Below are 23,118 nucleotides of genomic sequence, written 5' to 3'. Positions count from 1 at the left end.
TAATGACTATTCAACTAAAATAACAAAATTCTTAGGAATAATTTAAAATACTTTCTCCAAGTGGAATAAAAAAGTCTTGTTCAAATTCTAAATTTTTACAAAACATTGAAAGTAACAGAAATAAAATTATAGTCAATTATAATCTCTAGGAAATCAGATATATATATTTGAAAATAATCTGGCAATCAATTTTTTAAAAACAAAATTTCATCTAATTACCAAATTACTGAAGGCTTTAACATTTCTGTTGCTTGATCTTTTCTACCTCAAGATTCTCAGTGTATCATTTAATTTTTTATTGCATTAAGAATCAAAATCTAGGTCCAATAAAACACCTTTTATTATTTTTTCTTGAGAGTTTTAAAAATTGTTGATTTGCGTCATTCTACATTGAATCTTTACTGATGAATATATTTTAATTTTTTTCGGAATCATGAGATTTAAAAATATTGCTTAGTAACTTTGAATAGGACATTAAAATAGACGTTATTTATTAATTACTTTGTGGTAAGCAAAGATGGTCATCAGCTTGTGGCAAGCGAAAGCAAGGGAGAGGGACCCTTGAGGGACAAATTATCTGGCGAAGATCAACATTATTCAAGGACTACAGAGCCAAAATAAAAATTATATGACTTGTGATACTGTTCTATTTATTTCTTATTATATGTATAAGGGAATTTTTACCAAAATATTGCAAAATGAATTTTTACCAAAATATTGTAAAAATTGTCCTAATTGCGGCCATATGAAAAGAAAAAAAAATGTTGAATATTGTGTACTATTTTCAATAAACTATCCTAAAATAATTAGGCTGGCATATTCTAAGTAAACATATCATTCAGTGCTTTGAAATGGAAGATCTTAATGTTAAATATCATTAATTTTAATTTTAGTATAATATTAATTTTGCATATTAAATTTCATAAAGCATACCAATTATGCAAATTTTAAATCCTCCGCGCACAATATATTTCAAAAAGTTACGATCTAATTTTTATGTACTATATACATATGTAGTATATATATAATCAGAAAAAAATTAACGATCCCATCAATGTTTCAACGTAGAGTGGAATTTAATAACGTCAATATGGACTTAAATGCAGCAGTTCATCTCTCCATTTAATAATCCACCTAATGGAAATTGAATGGAGATTTTGATTAAATAACCATTACTTAATTTTGCATAAAGCGTATGTTTAATCCTGTTTTTGATTGCAGTTCATTGTTAAAAATTCATTGCAATTTTACAATTTTAATAACTTCATAATATGTTCTATTAAGTTCAGCTTAACAATATTTTCAGTCAAACGGATTTCATAATCAACGCTAAAATTCTCCCTAGTCTAGGTTATATGTGTGCCATTGAAAATATATAGGATAGTTTTCAGGTGGCAGCTCAACGCTCTTGGGAATAGGTGAAGCTGAAGGTTGTACTGAAAAGCTATTCTTGATTGTAAATTCTACAGAATATTCAGATTAAACATTCCGAGGAATATGTTCTAAACTTCTTGATTTCTTACTTGACAAGTAAAAACATGGAATAACTATAACATGGAATAACAATTTGGAATCCAGAAATCTTGTTTACGTTAAAAAAAAAAAACAACGCAATTTTGACCATAACAACAATCAGGCAAACGTTACTAGTTTAAGCATTTTTTGTTTATGCTGAATATCAAAGTAAATTGACATTCCAATTGTTACTCTACCCTAATGTTACTTTCTTTTTCACGGTTTTTAACGGAATTTCGCTAAATAACTTGAATGGTTTTATGATTTGTACCATTTCCTATTACTACACCCCATAGATAGAATTAAACAAAAAATGTATAATATATCAAGAAGTACACTTTTCCCTATGGCTCTGAGGTGCTTGGAGGTCCTTGTTCTTGGCTTGAATGATTGCCTGTCATCACCTTTTCCTCACTTTCCATTTGCAACGATTTGATACCCATCTCCAGTCCTCTCGATGCTTTTTCGCTCTTATAACTATTTATTTAACTCCTTAACAAAAACTTACAGTTTAAAATGTTAAGTATAAGGGTTGATTAAACGCCAAAAGGTACACAAATCAGAAGTACCCAACATTTCATTAGTACTTCATTGATATTATTTAAGTAATTTTACTGCATTAATTTTCATTAACATTTTTTAGAATTATTAGATGTCACAGACCCTTATGCTGGCCACTTCATTTATAATATTTTTTTGTTATAATTGTTATAAAATGTATATTATATCTTCGTTATTAAATAGGTACTTTATTTTAACTCTATTCCAAATTATTCTTATGATTTCTCTTTAATGTGCCCTTTATTCTGACACATATTCATGCTTGTTAAAGTAGAAAAAGACAAAGTTACAGTCGGCTACTGTTTAAAAAATTTGAATCACGGAGGATCTAAAACAATATTTCAGTCTTGAATTCGTCTCACCGAAATATTCGTGAGCACAGATAACACACAGTTACTAACAAGTAGATTATTCAACAATAATTATTCATTTCTCAATTTTAATTTAATTTAGTCCCCTTAATTTTACTTATAGTAAAATGCTGGAATAATTAGCTGTCCTAAAAAGTATGCAAATTTTATTAAAATGCATATATATAGATAAAAAGATATTACAGTCAATCAATTTAAGTTAAATGGTGTGCTACTTGAACAAATATATTGTAGATGAAAATGGCCAGCATAAGGGTCTGTGACATCTAATAATTCTAAAAAATGTTAATGAAAATTAATGCAGTAAAATTACTTAAATAATATCAATGAAGTACTAATGAAATGTTGGGTACTTCTGATTTGTGTACCTTTTGGCGTTTAATCAACCCTTATACTTAACATTTTAAACTGTAAGTTTTTGTTAAGGAGATTTTTGTACTTTTTGGATAGATTTTCCTTTTTGTCTATTTTGTATAGTTACATATCTGCTTTACAGATTTTTTTAAAATTTGGAATAAGCAATACTATCATTATAACCTGATAAGGTCTTAAGTCGGAACCGTAACTACCACTGAAGAGATCTTTTTAAAGAATGATTATAGTTGCGGTCCACAAACCATCCTCAATAACAATTTTTTTGAAAAAGCGTTTTGAATAAAATAGGAAGGTATTTGTACGTAAATAGAAAAATTAAACTGCGATTTCAGTACTTCCTTTTAAGAGGAGTAAGAAAAATAAACTGCGAATACAGACAAAGATTTTGAATCGAACGGCAATTCATTGATGTAAATCGGTTCACTCATTGATTATTTTAACGATTGCAGTACTTCCTCTTGGTAGGAGTAAGAGCATGATGGCACTTCACAGCCACGTAGAGGAGCTTTAACCGCTTCTTCGTGCTAAATTTTATCAAAATCGGACTAAGGGTTATAGAAATATTGGTAATATTTTTAGAAAGGGCCTTATTTGGGTGAGGCAAACTCCTCTCCTTATAAGGCACAGCATCGAGACTTTCAAAGTGCAAATCTGTACAAAATTTCGATTCGAATGACACTTCATTCATGAAAATCGGTTCACGTGCCGATAATTTGAAATGATTGCTATACTTCCCCTTAATAAGTGTAAGAGCAAATCGCCGCTTTAATATTACGTAGGGGAGCCCTAACCCTATCATCCTACCAAATTTTATCAAAATCGGGCCGAGATTTACAGAGTAATTAGTAATAATAATTTTGGAGGGGGCCTTACATAAAGGGGGCTAACTCCGCGCCCATTCGATGTACAGCGTCGAGACCCCCAAAAGGCACATCTACATAAAATTCCGAATCGAATGACACCTCATTCATGAAAATTGGTTCACGCGTTTAGGCGCTACGTTGTTTACAAAAAAGGTAACAAGAACAAGAACAACAACAAGAAGAACAAGAACAAGAACATTTTCTGAAAATGCCGTTTTTGCTCATTTTTGGCAACTTTTTTCTCGATACCTATTAGATGTGGGTTGTTGCAAAAAAATTACAGCTATAAAGGAGGGTTTGCCCCATATTTTAAAGAAAATTTGGGAATTTTATCTTTTGTAGAAAAAGAGAAAAAAATTGTCAAAGTTGGGTGTTTTTAAACGTTACGCTTTTTCGTGCAGTTTTTGATGGTCAACCCTTATACAACTGTCCTACCGGACAGTTTTAATCACTTTTAATGTTACACGTTTCTTTGAAATGTTACCATATAAAGAAGTAAATTGCTTAACAATATCTATAAAAAAAGAAAAGAATAAACAAAATTCTATGGCAGAATATTTGGAATATATTTAGGAACTGTACGTGGGATATTCCGGAATTAATTAAGGGAAGGAAAGTTGAAAAAAAAATAGATATATTTTAATATTCTCCTCTTCACTTTCAAATTAAAAGCTGTATAGACTGAAATTATTTGTCTTTCATTAAATGTCACAAATCCCTTTATTTAAATTTTGGACCCTACGTTTGAAATAGTATTTATTAATTATTAATCTGAAACAATAACTGTTTATTTCTAAACAACTTTCGATTACAAAAATATTAAGATAATGTTGTTCTCAATTTATAATGGTTTTCCTCTTTGAAACAAATCTGTCTAAAGATGATTGCACTGTAATGTGAGAAAGTTTTTTAATTAAATTAAAAGAGAGAAGAAGGGAAGGAGTACCAAAATAAAGAATTATAAAAGTGAGTTAAATTATAATTTCATTGTTGAACTTTAACATTAAATTGTGGCTACCACTTTGATTTAGTTAAGCAATTATATTTTTATACAACGGTTCACTGTTATTATTATTGTAATGATTTGTAGATAGTCATTGTCATTTATTTATTTATATAAAGTGAGTCAACATCTGAGGTCTTTTGCAGTGCACTGCTGGTCTCTGGAAACTTCCCATCACCGGCCAGAAGCTCCTCCTAGAAAGAGAAAATCTACGGGAAGTCAGCTGGACTTGAATCGTAGAAGTCCGCGAGGAGTCCAACACAATAACCACTTCATTTCTTTCCTTCTAAATGTTAATATTTATTTTTCTTTGTAATGTTCCGCTGAATATTGCACTAAATAGGCAAATATTTCTTACTAGCTAAGACAAAATTTCAAAAGGTGAGCAGTTGTATATAACTATATATTCGTATAACTATGATCTTAATAAGCATGCTCTCTTTTAAGAAGAAAATGTGCTACTAAAATATCAAAGCAAGAACTATTAAATCTCGTTGAAAGTATTAGAGAAAAACATTTTGGTAACAAGAAATTTTGTAAGTATACGAGGTGTGTTCAAAAAGTAACGGGAATTTTTAAATTTCGCGGGTTAGGAGAGTCTGATTGTAAATTTTTTTTTTTATTATGTTGGTACACATGCCCCTGAAGTACGATAAAATTTTCAGTAATATTCATTGTTTACTTCTTAAGTGGCAGCCGTTAAGGTTAGACGTGTTTTTCGAGCTTGGCGATTTTTGTTTGTTAAAAAAAATGGATCAAAGAATTTGTATTAAATTTTGCGTAAAAAATGAAATAAAGTGTGTGAAATGTTAATAAAGGCATATGGTGAGTCTGCTATGAGTAAAACAAGGATTTACGAGTGGTATAAGCGTTTCTAAGATGGCCGCGAAAACGTTGAAGATGACGAATGACCTGGACGTCCAAGCACATCAACAACCGATGAAAACGTGAAAAAAATGAAAGAAATGGTTATGAACGATCGCCGAATCACAATCAGAGAAGTCGCTGATGATGTTGCCATATCAATTGGCTCATGCCATGAAATTTTTTCGGATGTTTTGGGTATGAAACGTGTGGCAGCAAAATTTGTTCCAAAATTGTTGAATTTCGAACAAAAACAGCGGAGAATGGAAGTTGCTCAAGAGTCACTCAATGAAGTCGACAACGATGCGGATCTACTGAAACGTGTTATAACAGGTGACGAAACATGGATTTACGGATATGATGTCGAAACTAAGGCTCAATCGTCCCAGTGGAGGCATTCTGGATCGCCAAGACCGAAAAAGGCTCGACAAGTGCGGTCGAATGTGAAGGTTATGCTCACTGTGTTCTTCGATTTTAATGGCATAGTGCATCATGAATTCTTGCCACAAGGTCAAACAATCAATAAGGAGTACTACCTACAAGTTCAACGCCGTTTGCGTGAAGCAATCCGAAAAAAACGCCCGGATTTGTGGCAAAACAATTCATGGATTTTGCACCACGATAATGCACCTGCTCACACTTCACTGCTTGTTCGTGAATTTTTGGCCAAAAACAAAACTTTAACGATGCCCCAGCCTCCATATTCGCCAGACATGGCTCCATGTGACTTTTTTCTATTTCCAAACATAAAGAGAACATTAAAAGGCCGTCGTTTTACAAGCATAGATGACATTAAAAGCGAATCGCTGAAAGAGCTGAAAGCTATCACAAAGATCGAGTTTCAGAAGTGTTTCGAGGATTGGAAAAAGCGCTGGCACAAGTGTATTGTATGCGAAGGGGACTACTTTGAAGGCGACAATATTAATGTAGATGAATAAATAAATATTTTTTTCAAAAAACGAAAATTCCCGTTACTTTTTGAACACACCTCGTATTATTCCATTCCTTGGGTCAAAATTCAGCATGTGCTACTGAATCAGAGTTATGATTCGTTTCGATTGTTGTTGCCTGCTAAGTTTTATATATTTGGGATGGGAGAAGTAAAAAGAATATGAGGTATAGCATGCACGATTTATGGCAGTTACGTTAGTTCCTATTACTTACAAGGGAGGGTTCTGTGACAAAGTTGCTCAACTATTGGTTGGACCGGTGCTGACGGTAACTGTTGTAAGTAAATTGTGCGAGACAAGTAGGAGGGTCGAGAGAGTGGTGTATCGGTTAAGTTGTTGTTCTGTTGGCGCTCCACTTCGCCCCTCAACTTTGATGCGAGTACTGAGGTAAGTTAGGACAAGGGGCAGCCAGGCAGTTAACTTGCTACTAGGGATGCTTAGCGATTTCATAACGACCCCCAGGGGAAGGGAATGCTTCTGTAGTAAAACACTTTCTTGTTCCATGTCCTTCTTCCTATCATTATCATTTCATAATTTTTTATATCATAGTGGAATTTTTTTATTTAAAGTTCAAGAATGTTACCGCTCTGAGTAACGAAATATTCTTTCATAAAAATGCCAACAATTTAGCAAAAACTTTCCATCTTAGAAGAATACTGGTTTTAAAATTCTTTTAGTTGAAGTACCGGCAAAACAAAAATAACGACTGGTTCATAATTCGTCAGGCCCTAAATTACAAAAAGAAAGATGTTCGGCAATGGCCGGAGAAAGCCTTTTTTTGCCAAAACATTTTTTATTGCTGCTCTAAGTTTGTGATCTTCATCAGAAGCATCAGGATTAGAACGTTTTAGTGCCCTTCAGTTCATTTACACTTAAAATTAACGCCTGAAGCCAAAATCCACTCTAAAGTTCTGTTCCGGAAAAATGTTCTGAAAACTAACTTGATATTTCTCATTTCAAATTAATGAATACTACTTCCTTTAAATTATTCAAAGTGACAATTATTGTTTGACAAAAGGTTCTGTTTTTTGTCAGGTTGCAGCTGGGAAGAATGACACCAAATATTGCTTTTCCTTCTTTCTTTTAGGTTTCGGTTGCGTTCAGTCGGTGCGCTTGACCGCGTTTAAACACATCACTTTATTGGATTCCGCATTTTTTGCGTGCCCTTTCCATTCCTAGGCTATGCCGTTCTCTGTCCTACGCGCACACACTGTCACATTTCTCTTACAGAAAAAGAATAGCATTGAAATATGTAGACGCCCTTCGTTCTTTATTCCCCCCAACCAAATTATTGCGGTGGGTGTCTGCCTTATTTTACATTGCTATCATACAATAAACCAAACTTATATTTGCTAGCTGTTATAGCCTTAAGCTATTATAGATTTAAGCAACCTAACATGATACATTTTAAAACTTATAATTCCAATATTCCATCAAATTCTTTGACTTTATTATTATTACAAATTATTAGTTGACATCATAGTCCATTTATTGTTTTCAAGGAGTACTTTAGGAAAAAGCTTAATGTTGCATTTTCTCCAGAAATTTCCCTAATGGACTATCAAGGTATGCTGTAGTAGTCAAAGTTTTTTTAAAAACTTTGAAGCAAATTTAGACATTATCTCTAAAAACTGTAAAACCAACTTATTTGTACAATGGCCAAATTAAGAAAATTGAACAGTTTTTATTTTGAAACTGATTTGAACATTCGGATACTGTGCAAAGTTCCATTACCTTTATTTTAAAAGTTGTAATAATTTACATTTTACGATACATCATATAGATTAGTTTTTACATAAAAACTAGAAATTGATAAAAAAAAAAAGAAAAAGTTAAATTAGGAATTCTAATTAGATAATGCAACATTAATTTGTGTGAATTATAAAAAACGCAGGTTTGTGGTTATATTAAATTCTCTTGTGCTACTAATCAATATAAGTTAACAATACAAATTAAATCTGCAGAACCTCCAGACAAAAGTGAAACGGAAACTGCAAGATAAACATGAAAATCGAGATGGGTCTTAAGATAAGATAGAGGAGAATAAAAGTAAATAAATTAATTGTTTGTTGAAAGAGAAATCTAAAATATTTCATCTGGTTTAGAAGAGGGTGTACGAAACAGAATAAAAGTAATTGAAACAATTAAAAAGATTCGCAAAATTTAAACTAAAAATAACAATTCCATTTTGCGTTTAACTCTCTAATAGCTTTTAACCATACCAGCTAAGCTGGCTGTTGAATAGCATGAATTCTCCACAATCTCCACCCATATCAATGAAAATATGTATGTGAAAGAAAATATGGTCCAAAAATACAGTTTAATATTGAACCTTTTGCTAGTGAAGTTTAAATTTTAATCTCAAAGTTCATTATCTCTTTAAAAATGAAAATGTCACTCTTACCTTAACATATTTCTTTTTAAAGCTAGGTTTTCTTAATTTATACTTTTTTATTCAAACTAAAGCTTGTTCAACTAAATTAAATAATTAATCAAAGTGAATCCACTTATTTGAATTTAAATTAAACCGTGCAAGGTTCCATTTGAAAGGAGACATGTTTTTTTATCTCTTGCAAGTGGTCAAGCTGAAAACTTACTAGACTACATAATAGTCAACAGTTTCTTGAAAAGAAGGCCAACGATTACAGACTATAATGTTCTTTAAAAAATAGTATATTAACAGCAGTATATTCGTACATACAGTGTTCAACTCAATAATTTCATAAAATATTTTAACTGATGTCAATAACTTCAATTCTTCGTTTGACTATACTGTGGATAATAATTTTTAAAAAACCTGTATCTAAACGTAATTTAAAAGATGCAGAATATCTATAAAAGTTTTCATTTTTTGTTTTTGTTATGTCAAGTTACATAAACAAGAGTGAGGTCACTCTTTTATTGAAAAGTAATAAACAACAATAAAGCATTGTCATCAGGGATTCTGATTATTGATTAATTTCAGCAGTACGAAGCAGAAATAAAAAAAGAAGTAAAGAAGTGGCATCTGGATTTATGAATGTTAGATTTATTGACTGCACTAATATATCGAATTTAAACTTATGATTTTTTACTTACAAACTAGTAATGTTTTGCTGAAAATTAAGTTCATTATGGCTCTCACACTGAACTACCTACGAACAAGAATTTTCCTGAATACCGTAGATTTTCTTCTCTCTCTCTCTCTCTTCTTAGTTCATAATTAAAAACAAAAAAGGATCGTCAGTTTGCCCAACTTTATAATTGGATAATTTTTGAAATCATTTCCTTATGTATTTATACTGGAGAATGAGGATTTGAAATCAATTTTGTTTATGTCAACTTGGCAGTGTCCGAACTATGTACATGTCAAACCGAGAGAAACTCTCTTTGGACAAAACCTCTTCAACTTCCCTATTTATCGCTTTCACCACTTTCTTATACTTCTTTACTTGACTTTCTTGAAATTAAAATTTAAGAAGCTGTACAGAAATTAAAAATCAACCATCCTAAATCTATTTCTTACACTTGGAAATATTTCTTTATTTATATTGAGAAATGTCTTTTCAACATTTTTTTGAGTATACACTTTTATCTCTGTTAACATTTAACAATCAAATGTAACAAGCAGATTTATAAACACAATATGCCGTAATACTTCTAATTAAGAGCAGTAAGAGGAAAATAAATCGATAGAAGTGTTCCTTAGTTTCTTTTTTCCACAAATGCCATGACGGCTTAAATAGTAGTCCATTTTGTTTCCATAAGACTACCATTCCAAGAACTTTAAAATCTTTTACAATCCTTTCAATCTCTTCCTGAAATTTCCTAGCTCCTTCTTCCATTCTCTTAGTCTGTTTGCGGTACCAAAAGTCAGGGATGCGCTCTCCGTTATCATTTAATAGCTCTTCTCCACAAGCTTTTATGTTCTTATTTCTCTACCCTTTTAGCTAATAGTAAACGGTGTTCCCACGGCAATATGACCTTCTTAGTTGTCTCATATCTTCTTCTTCTTTTCTAGATTTTCAAGACAAAGTTGTTCTTGAAGAATTTGAATTACCAGTTGGCTACTATTAGTTTCCTCTAATACGCAGGGTCCTCTTCATTCATATAGGTTGACATGGAGTGGGCCTGTACTGTACTAGTTCGGTCGGAGAGCTATCCCAGGGTGATGTAACGAATCCTTACTAGCTCCAGGGACAGTAACTCTACATCGTGTACTTCATGTGCTTTAGTAGTTTGTATAGGCTACACTGTAGTTAATGTTTTCTGAGTTAGTCTACTTTTAGACGACAGGAAGAGTATATTGTAGACGTGTCCACAGCAAAAAATATAATTTTAATGAGTAATTTTCTTTATAAAAACAAAGCTAGCAAGTGCAGCAACGGTGGGTGGCAGTGATCATCAGTATCGAGTTGCTAAAAAGCGCTGTACGATAAGAGCAATATTTGCTCGTAAATCGCCTTCCTAAACTTACTTCTTTCCTAGCCCCACAACCCCAGCGATTTTTATCTCACTCCACAGGGTTATATTTCTTCAACTTATAGCTCTCTGAGGTAGCTTGTTAGTGTTTGGCTATCCTGAATAGTAAGGGCTAGGTTCTAGATGTTATATACAGGCAGGATTACCCTGCCTAATTACCCTTTTACGCTAAGGGATTTGCACCATGTCTTAGGAAATGGTGATTTTAAGGTAGAACATTCAGTAGCCATGGAATTTCGGTTAAAAACCTAACGTAATATGATTGATAAACCCCGATGTTCTAACAATTTCACGGAAATTCTTGTTAACGCAGTTGGAAAAGTGACATTATCGAGGCAATTTGTTCCATTATTCATAAATAGTAATATCTTGAAACATAAACATTATTTTTATTGAATCTATATAACTAATTCAGAGTTTGATAAAGACCCGACAAATCTCTTTCCTCGCTGAAAAGCTATTTATGTAACAATTTTACGCCTGAACTCTGTTTTTTTTTGTTTTCGTAAGTTGCTGCTTTAACGAAACCATTTATGGACAACAATATCCTATCAAAACTGAAATTAAGAATTACTTTCAGATTCATATTTCAGATAGTCTATCGCTTTCTCCAAACACTTATACCACCAATTCTCAAAGTCTCCAAAATAATATCATCAGTGACATTTCAAAGTCTCCAAAACTTTGCATCAACTGAAGTGCAATACTGCAATAAAAACATTCTGTTTAATTCACATGTCAGGTTGTTATTTTCTTGTTTTTTTCTGTTGTTTATGTGGGTGTGTGTTTTATGTTCCAAGTATTATTATGTTCATTACATTCCATTCTTTCCGTATATTGAAAATTCAAACTCCGACTGACAGTTAATCCAAGCTGTAGAATATTTTTCTTTTTATGATATACATTTATGAAATAAAGAACTTTTATTTCATTGTTATTATTATTATTTATGCAAAATATGTAAAGCTGTCAAGTCTGAACAAGTATCTCTCCTCTGACGTAAGAGGTAAAAAGTTGTGTTTTTGTGAGAGCATCAATTAAAAATTTATGTTCCACACAAAGTTGGTAAAAAAACTGTAAAGATGTCTTACAGTGATGTTGCCTTGGGTAGTTAATCACCACTCTTTGCACTTGGCCTAAAATTACGTCAACAGTTGGAGTATACCTCGTAAAACTACCTGTAGAATTTATATATGAGTTTTAACTTACGCTGTTCTCCCTGAATGAAGAAATGTACTGGACATGTTTTGTAAGATTTCGGAGTTTCAGCAGCTATCCCAGCCTGATAGCACATTTTAAACCTTTTTATTGATCTTACTTGAAGTTGATGACTACTATGATACTGATCCAAATCTGAATGAACAAAAAATCAACAGCCTTTTCATTTATAAATTAATTAGTTTTTATTTATAAATAATTAAATAAAATTAAACATGAATCTTGAAGGTAGGCATATATACGTCTGAGGCAGCCTATTTATTTTTTCGATAAACTATCGTCCATCATCGCAGGGTGAGTTGTAAGTGGTCCCTAAGAAGGTAAAAAAATCTACGGGCAGACATAATCGAACGCGATCTTTGCTCGGAAGTCTATAGCACTAACCATTAAGATAATATCGTTTCCATTTTATTTTGTTTGCTTCATTTAAAACCATTCGAATGCAATAATTACAAAGGACGATCTGTAAGTTTTATTTAAAATTAGTTTGGGAAAATACTTTGACCCTAAGCCATGATAAAATGAGTTTATAAAAGTGATCGCCTATTTTCAAGGAGATGCTGATTAATAAGGACGAAGAGAGTGGAAGCTCGTTCTATACTATTGTCATTTTAAACTTAGTGAAATTCTTTTACCTATTATTAAAAATTAATAAACTAAAATTAGTCCGGTAACAAGAACGTTTCTCTAATTCTTCTAATTTTTTCTTCTCGCTAGTGGTGTTGAAGTTAAATTTGCGTCCATACATTAAAGATTGGAAGTAAAGTGTTACGAGTTTCAGAGTTATACTTTACAAAAATTGTGTTACTGAACTAATACTTGCTATTTAATATATAGCTCAGGCAAGCTGCTAATACTTCAGCGAAGGTGAAGCCAATCAATCCCTTCAAGGCTTTTCCACAGGCAACACAAATCATTCAACGCGAAACATTCTTCCAGATCTTTAGCTCAAAACCACATCTCTCACTCAACCTTCGTTTCATTAATCATACTACTCTTCCATCATTTATTTCCTTAATTATAAGCTCGGTTTGTTATTTATTATACGTATAATTCTTGATAGTATATCTTAATGTTTTCCTTAAATTGCCTTCGTAATTCTTATTGTCTATACTTATTCTTTTCAACATCATTTATCTACAAATATTTTCCTCTATAGTGAACCCAATTTCGAAAATGCGATCTACTCGAATAGTTCTTCTTACAAGCAGCCACTTAAGGAAGCCTAGTTGTAGGACCATCCTTTGTTATTTCTATTGTGAGGTAGGATATCTCAAAGTAATGCCCTAAAACCTTACAACAAATTGCCAATTTTGCAGTGCCTGAAGAAGCCTGGAAAATTGCTAGCAAACAGACTGGTAAAGTGAATGTAACTAAATATAAAATGCTGTCATTAACAAGATATAAAGTGAAATGAGAAAGAGCTTCTGTGCCATCCAGATGGAAAAGGATAAAGGGCCAGAGGGGAAAAAGCAGCAAATGGAAGAGGTCGTTGAATATCTTGAGATTATGATTGAAGTAGAGGTAATAGATGAGATGTTAGTAAAGAGAAACATTTAGATGGTAAAGCTGGCAATGTATATAGGTATAAATGTGCTGTTACAAAAAGGGACTTAATAAACAAGTTGCTCCCTTCCTATTCAACATTTGTGTGTCTATATATACATATATCTCTGTAATACTACAGAAAATAAACTCTTGCTTCATTGCAATCTATCCTTTGGCCCACTATTTCAACCTCAGTCCGGCAGAGTTCTTATTTCGCATCACAATAGACTGCTACAATGGAAAGAAGAGATACATAGTTTTCGATTAAACCGTTATATACATTGTATATATACATAAACACGTATATCTTCCTGTATGGGTCACAATTCTTAATCTCAGCCTGTTTAATCTCTAAAAATAGAATGGATTTCAGTACGCTTTTGCATACATGTCAACAAGATATTAACTTTAGAATTATGCAAGAAAACCAATCTTTCAATTTAAGAAGAGTACAAAGTAAAAAATCAGTTTTCTTGGCAAAATGATTCAAATAAAATGAAGTAAAAGTATATAAATACAGCAAAAACTAAACAGATAACAAAGTTGGACTGTTTATACGAAAACCAGTGAGCAAACGAAATCGGACTAAAAATATTGGATTCTGCAATGATCAGGATAATCTCCAATAAGTCAGTGATCTTGCTTAAAGACTAAATATGGAGTGGATGTGGAGGTGTTGGCAGAAATCAAAAGGCAAGATCATGGTGAAGAATTTAAGGGCAATCAGCGTGTATGCATCAACATTGAACAAGAATGGAGCAAGCAGGTATTAAGGGATATTTAGCATGATTACTTTCTATAAATAGTCATATTTGTTGCGGATAGAAATTCCACAACACACAAAAATGAACGCAACAGATATGATGAAGTCATAAGTATATAAAGGGTCTAACGGTGATTCATTTGTGACGATCGCTCCAACTTCCTGTGTTAATAAATTGCTTCCTTTAAATTGCTTAATAAATTAAATTGATGAATTGCTTTCCACATTATTCATGTTATTCCTGCATAATTTAAATGTAGAGTTTTATTCAGCTAAGTATTTACCTGTTAAAATCTTTAAAATTTTGATAAATATCTGTATAATCATATCTGTCCGAACTTTTGAATAGCTTCAGTTTTGGAATTTTATTTTTTCGATAAATTTGAAATAACTGAATTGAATTTTTATTTCAAATATTTCCTTTTTACACTGTGATGTTGCGGTTAAGAGCTTCTCTCATTTAATTACTCCTTAACAAAAACTTACAGTTTTAAAAGTTAAGTATAAGGGTTGATTAAACGCCAAAAGGTACACAAATCAGCAGTTCCCAACATTTCATTAATACTTCATTGATATAATTTAAGTAATTTTACTGCATTAACTTTTCCTTCACATTTTTTAGAATTTATTAGATGTCACAGACCCTTATGCTGGCCATTTTCGTCTACAAAATATTTACTCAAGTAGCACACCATTTAACTTAGATTGACTGTAATATCTATTTATCTATAATAATCAAACTATTAATCACAGGTGAAAAAGAAAACGTTATAAAAAATATTAAAAAAATATGAGGCTAAAAAATTCATAAACTTTTTTAAAAAATGCTTACACCAACATACATCAATGATTTTATTTATTTATTTTTATTTTTAAATAAAAATCATTGGTTTAAGTTCATTCTTCGATTAAAGTAATTGTTACTTTAGTAGTAGTCAAACGTTTATAATAATAGGTAATAAATTATCTGGCTTTATCGCAAATAATATAGTTTTCTTCAATTACATTCTCAATCTAGGTGTTCTTCCCACAATGTTATATATATGTAATATAAAATAAAGAAAATAAAGATATGCATATTTTTAGGACAGCTAATTATTCCAGTATTTTACCATAAGTAAAATTAGGGGGACTAAATTAAATTACAATTGAGAAATGAGTAAATATTGTTGAATAATCTACTTGTTATTAACTGTATGTTATTTGTGCTCACGAATATTTCGGTAAGACGAATTCAAGACTGAAATATTGTTTTGAATCCTCTGTGATTCAAATTTAAACAGTAGCCGACTCTAACTTAGTCTTTTTCTACTTTAACATGCATGTATATGTGACTACTCAGAATAAAGGGCACATTAAAGAGAAATCAGAAGAATAATTTGGAATAGAGTTAAAATAAAAACCTGTTTAATTACGAAGATATAATATACATTTTATCATAATTGTAACAAAATAATATTATGAATGAACTGGCCAGCATAAGGGTCTGTGACATCTAATAAATTCTAAAAAATGTGAAGGAAAAGTTAATGCAGTAAAATTACTTAAATTATATCAATGAAGTATTAATGAAATGTTGGGAACTGCTGATTTGTGTACCTTTTGGCGTTTAATCAACCCTTATACTTAACTTTTAAAACTGTAAGTTTTTGTTAAGGAGATTTTTGTACCTTTTGGATAGATTTTCCTTTTTGTCTATTTGCAAAGTTACGTCTGCTTTACAGATTTTTTAAAATTTGGAATAAGCTATTCTATCATTATAACCTGATAAGGTGTTAAATCGGAACCGTAACTACCACTGGAGAGATCTTTTTAAAGAATGATTATAGTTGCGGTCCCCAAACCATCCTCAATAACAATTTTTTTTAGAAAGCGTTTTGAATAAAATAGGAAGGTACGTAAATAGCAAAATTAAACTGCGATTTCAGTACTTCCTTTTAAGAGGAGCAAGAAAAATAAACTGCGATTACAGTACTTCTCCCTAAAAGGCAAAGATTTTGAATCGAACGACAATTCATTGATGTAAATCGGTTCACTCATTGATAATTTTAACGATTGCAGTACTTCTCTTAGTAGGTGTAAGAGCATGATGGCACTTCACAGCCACGTAGAGGAGCTTTAACCGCTTCTTCGTGCTAAATTTTATCAAAATCGGACTAAGGGTTATAGAAATATTGGTAATATTTTTAGAAAGGGCCTTATTTGGGTGAGGCAAACTCCTCTCCTTATAAGGCACAGCATCGAGACTTTCAAAGTGCAAATCTGTACAAAATTTCGATTCGAATGACACTTCATTCATGAAAATCGGTTCACGTGCCGATAATTTGAAATGATTGCTATACTTCCCCTTAATAAGTGTAAGAGCAAATCGCCGCTTTAATATTACGTAGGGGAGCCCTAACCCTATCATCCTACCAAATTTTATCAAAATCGGGCCGAGATTTACAGAGTAATTAGTAATAATAATTTTGGAGGGGGCCTTACATAAAGGGGGCTAACTCCTCTCCCATTCGATGTACAGCGTCGAGACCCCCAAAAGGCACATCTACATAAAATTCCGAATCGAATGACACCTCATTCATGAAAATCGGTTCGCGCGTTTAGGCGCTACGTTGTTTACAAAAAAGGTAACAAGAAGAAGAAGAAGAACAACAACAACAACAACAACAACAACAAGAACAAGAACAAGAACATTTTTTGAAAAAGCCGTTTTTGCTCATTTTCGGCAACTTTTTTCTCGAAACCTATTAGATCTGGGTGGTTGCAAAAAAATTACAGTTATAAAGGAGGGTTCGGAGTAAGATTTAAAGAAAATTTGGGAATTTTATCTTTTATAGAAAAATAGCAAAAAATTGTCAAAGTTGGGTGTTTTTCAACGTTACGCTTTTTCGTGCAGTTTTTGATGGTCAACCCTTATACAACTGTCCTACCGGACAGTTTTAATTGACAAAAACTTTAATTTATTTTTAATTAGAAACAACTGAGTGTAAATGTAAAATTCAATGCTGTGAATAATTTAAAAAGAGCAGTTTTATATCAGGTTATGCATTATTCGTCAATTTATATATCATAAAAGTTATGTGAATTAGCGTATTTGATTAAAAAATAAAAACAAAAAATCCTGGTAGTTACAAATTAATAATATTGTAAAATTGTACCCAGTGGATATACTGTGGGGGAATCACTCAGGAAGATGGCGACCACTGCCAGTTCCGTGAAGAAGCCTCCTGGGATTCAACTACTCTTTCTCTTACTTTCTGTTTGACCCTTTTCTCGATGTGCTAGAAGAAGTGTTTTCTGAAAAAGTATTGGGCTCTGCTTACCCTGGGGAACATACTTCTTCGGTCTGTAACGCTACTAGTATGTGTACGTTCTAATATATGTGGAACGAACACGCTGGTGCCTGAAGGAATAGATACTTTACACACATGCAGTTGGCGCACATTTTTGTTCACTTTCACTAACAAGACCAGAAGAAAATTAGGCAGGATATTCAGAACAGTGCACGAACAATCGTGTCCATTGAATGAACATAAAAATATTTCTATTAGATAAATAAACTTTCTAATAACGACATTTGATCTGCCTAAAAGAAAGACAGAACAAAGTTGAGTGGCATATACACCAAGCGAGTGAACATATTTGTTATAAATATATAATTATGTGTATATAAAGACATACAAACAATTACTATTCTCCAATTTATATTATGTACAATGAATATATATATATATATATATTCGAAAATTTGATTTAGTCGTAATACAAGACGTCGTATTTATCTTGTATTTTAGACATTTTATTCTTTACTTTTATTTATTTCTATTAGTAAATAAATAAATATATAATTCCGATTGACGTAAAAAGAAGTTATCTGAGCCAAATGTTCGGGTTCAATACACCCGACACGTACAATTTGGAGAAATTCCAGAAAGTCAGGTTGGTTGCTGAAACCTCTTTCTTCTTAGCTGCTTAGCTAAATTACACTCGGAGGTCGTTATGTTTCCCAGAACTTTTCAGTAAGGTGTTTATTTCCAGTTATATTAATTTTTTTTTTTTTTTTTTTCACAATGTTTCGCCCTATAATCAAGACACAATGGTGCCAGCCAACGTTCAGTGCAGAAGGAGGTGCGGTTAAAGAAAGAAGAGAAAATTAAACTTAAAAAGTTAAGCGCCACGTCGTTTCTTTTTTTCTATATGAAGAGTGCGGTGGAACCATAGAATTAAACTGGAAGAAAAGGAAATAAAGTTGGAACGAAAGGAAAAACAAAATAGAGAAAGAGAAATAAATTAGAAAATAACGATATTAAGTATAAATAAAAATAATTTAAACAAGAATCTCAAAGAAAAATCGAACACTGATTTTCCATACCAGAATTCACTACTCTACCTCCTTAGCAATTATTTGTTTGCGTACAGAAGTAATGAGACTGTTCTTTAATACTGACTCCTTAACAAATACAAATTACTATTTATATTTTACGATATAACTAGCACAGTGAAATTCGAATTGAAAACAAATCATGGCCAGAAAAGGAACAAAAATAGAACTAATTTTTTGAACAATGGGTAATAGTCTAAATAAGGAAAAATAAAATTACCTTTACTTTAAAGGAAAGAATGTTTTATACACTTAGGGAAAGAAAGGGAACAGTTTATAGTTCTAAATACGCGAAACAGATTAATCACCAACGATCTGGTTCGTGCTATACCTTCGGTAAGGCTAAATTCTTGACTTATTTTTCACTGAATTGGGTCCTGTATTTGTAGCTGACACTTGTATTAACTCCATTCTGGAGATTCCTTCATCTTTTGCTTGAAGAAGGACCTCCTGGTGTAGGACAATGCAATAGAAAATGTTTCCAGCTTCAGGCCTCAGTTTTTTTTCACGAGGGCGTCCCCAGCTGTCCTCTTCGTATTTCCTCCGAATTGAGCAATATTTCTAACTAATATTAAAAAAATTATATAACATAAATTAAAAAAAATTAAAAATCAGAAAATGAACTCGTTTAAGTTCAAATTACAAATTGAAACTAAAATTTACTCTTTAATCAATCAGTCCCAGAGCTATGTTCAAATTTAAATCGCGATTTTCGTCACAACCTCTAATGATAACAATTGTTATTTTGGTAAATTTTTCTTGTGTTTTTGTTTCAATTATTTTTTTAGGGTATTTCAGTATTATGCAATGTATTACATACTGTATGCTTTATGAAAAGCATAAAAAGCTTCCATTTAACTAAACTAACTTTTAAATAGTCATTAAATAAATAAGGAAAAATGTAATAAAGCAATGCACAAAAATGAAAATTAATCGCTCTTAATACCAATAGGTTTAACTTTAGAGAAGTTAATTTAAAATAAAACACTTTACCTTAAATTTTAAAGTGGAATCTAGAATAACGTTTTAAATTTACAATACTTTCAGAAGAACAAAAGAAAAATCGAATCTTCAAATCAAACAGTAAACAATAATTATTATGGCCAACTTTTAACTCTCAGCATCCGCTCTACACTTCTATAAAACTTTGATCTTACTCTCACATCAAGGTTGGTGTACTTTTAATTATCCGTTCGGCAAACAGTTGTTTTAATAGAGGACATATCCCAAGAGGGTCGGAAAAACACTGGAATGATTGTTCGCTCGCAAGTAAATACTCAAAAGAACTGTTAAATACTGAATTCAGAAATAAACGTCGCCTTATCTTCTGTTGTGCTACTTATTAAAAGAAGTGAAAAGAAAAATTATTACAAAGCTAGGAATATAAATAATATTCGAAGTAAGATTAATTAATTCGTATATTTTAATCCGCCAGCGGGTTATATAAGACTGCATTGAAATAAGGAAATCTTACAAGCTCAATTGTGGAAACCCAACTTGAACAAAAAGATGATTTAGTTTTCTTGAATTCAACAATATTAAAGAAATATTATATAATAAATTATTAAAGGAAATATTTTGAAGAATCGCTTTAATTAAATTAAATTTTCAAATGAATTGTTATGTAAAAATCAAAACCTGATAAGTTTTACCTCTACTGAAGAAGAATACTGAAAAAGTTCATTGATTTCTACGATATCCGAACAAAAGTTATGAAAGAGATGCCCAACGCGGTTAGTAGAAGGCAGAAAGAGATGTTGATACACGCAGTAAGGCTCAGTTTTGACAGTAATGGTTGTAATAAATTTCATACGCAAAATACAATGTAGAAGTATGTAGCAATGCTGGTATACTAGTTTGAGCCCAAAAAAAAGTCCATTCTGTAAAACTACATCTCTAAGATCGTTGAGAGGACAATCCCAACATGATAAGTTCTTGTAGGAAAATTATTTTTTACAATAATTGTTCTTATTTTACTTATTTTTGAAGGTTTATCCAAATTATATAAGGCCTTTTATTAACAAGATTGTATTAACGTACGAACACAAAAGATGAACAACTTAAAAGACACAATTACAACTTTCACTTGAAATCAAACTATTAACGCTTCATACACTTTCATTCTCAAACTCTTAAGGACATATGGACTCAAATTGTAGGGTACTACCTAACTTACAACAACCTATATTACAACGTTCTCAATACCTACAATCAAGAATCATTATAATCATAGATAACAGCTCTCCATCATGTATCAAACCCATAATGATGCACAAAGTCCTGAAATACCTTTTCTTAAAGATATCATCAAAGATACAGAACATTCTTGAACCTCATCGTCTCGTTCTCGCTTCTCATCCCGAACACTCTCTGATAATCGTGCTAGACATCTTCAATGGATGTGGCTCCGCGATCTCTTAAAATATTAAAGTTATGGCAATTTAGTGAATTCTCTGCTCGGTTTGATCTTTTATTTTATTTTTTGCATTTCACTGTACTCTCATCAAATTCTCTTGTGACAATGTCGTTGTATATGAGTCAGAAAAAACAAAATACATTAAAGCAATTGATCAAGAAATCAAGGAGGGGACAGTTTATATTATTAAAAATATTGTAATTAATTTTATGTTAATGTTTTATCAGTACTTGTCAATGAGTATAAATGTTCAGTTATGTATTACTGTCCTATATAAGATCTTTGTTACTCTTCTATCGAATTTTTATTCTTAGGTTGGGAAGTTATTAATTTTGCAACTCCCCTTTGTTGGCCCCTTTGTAAGTGTTTAATCGTACATTTGTCAGAAAGCTATTAATGGTAAAATTGTGCTTTTGTCCTTATATCAAAACAGAAGTTGATGGAAGTTATCTCGCCAGTTTAAAATAAGAGAAATTCTACTGCCAAGTCTCAAACAACTTGCTGATACAATTCAATTTATTTCCAGTAATAGCTTCAGTATGATTATAAAAATATACAACAAAATTACAAGAAAGCAGTCGAGAATAGAAAGATGGTTGATGGAATCTTCTTCATCATTTACCTTATTAATAAGTCTCCAACTTCCAACATATTTTCAGTTTATTGTAGAAACAAATTTTTTTTAAAAGAACGGGCACACTCGTTTGCATAAAAAGTATTGTAGCAGACAATAAATAGAATGTGCTACATGATTAGGCAATTAGCGGATTTCGATTTGTTAAATACCATTCCTTTATCACATTGTTCTGAGCGGATTCCAAGTAGAGCCATATGCTTCAGCACAACAATACCAGATGTCAAAACCTAATTAATTAGCTCTCATAAATTTGCCTCCCTCTCTGATTTAATGTTAATTAACCAGCAAATTTAATTACATGTATATATCATTTACCTTTCATTATTTATAATCTTTATTTAAAAAAAAAAAAAATCTCCATTTCTTTCTTTACAAAATAAAATATATGATAAAGATGAAATAATGTTTAAAGTTAAAACCTTTAAAGAGTAAAATTAATTAGGAAAAATTGGAAAAAAGTGTTGATGTAGTTTTCTTCTTAATACAATTCATTCTGAATTCTGCCAACACAGGACACATTACAAGAAAATGATCCTAATTTTGGACATTGCCACGAGTATAGAGAGATCATAAACTGCTTTTATATTCTTTAAGTGAGAATAATTCAGTTTTATTTGAAATTGATAGATTTGTTAATCCAACTCATATCTTCGAGAGACATGTAATTTCTCAAGCAAGTGACTAACACCAAACCAAAAAAATCCAGCGTCCACAATAACAATAATGCTGTGAACTTATCACATCCATCATAAACAAGCTCATAATTTGCATATAATTTATTTCAACTTACAATAAAAATATCTTACCAATATTACGTTCAGAAAAAACTGAATTATCTAGTTGGGAAGCCAAAGTTTATATATGTATATCATCAAACAAAAAAAAAAAAAACTTATTTTTGATAACATCATTAGCAAGCTTTTTTTTTTAGTAAGGCAAAAATACTGTAACCTTAATATTTTGAAAACGTAATTAAGGAATAGTATTAAAGTGTGCTACAGCAGTCCAGTTTCCTAAAATAAGAACGCAGTTGAAGTTTAGCTGGGTAACCTGAATATTTTCTTTAGGGAAAATCTTAAAAACTTTTCCATTTCGACATACTCCGTGGTTACCAAGCGTGAATACCCTGACCCACTACAGTATTAAATTTCTGCAGTAAGGATTTGAAAGAAATGTTTTTATTTCCCATTAA

At 31.5% G+C, this 23,118-nt stretch overlaps 1 protein-coding gene across 1 annotated transcript in view; it reads right to left on the bottom strand.

Moving 5' to 3' along the window:
* Lar (tyrosine-protein phosphatase Lar) overlaps positions 1 to 23,118 on the bottom strand; it is an 855,139-nt gene that overhangs the window by 825,256 nt on the left and 6,765 nt on the right. The window lies entirely within an intron of this gene.

The sequence above is a fragment of the Rhodnius prolixus genome, unplaced genomic scaffold (assembly GCF_049639745.1).
Source record: "Rhodnius prolixus isolate KJV_2025 unplaced genomic scaffold, Rpr scaffold_1, whole genome shotgun sequence".
In the NCBI taxonomy this organism is placed as follows: Eukaryota; Metazoa; Arthropoda; class Insecta; order Hemiptera; family Reduviidae; genus Rhodnius; species Rhodnius prolixus.
Note: the sequence above shows the minus strand (reverse complement) of the source record. Positions and strands in the feature narration are given on the sequence as shown.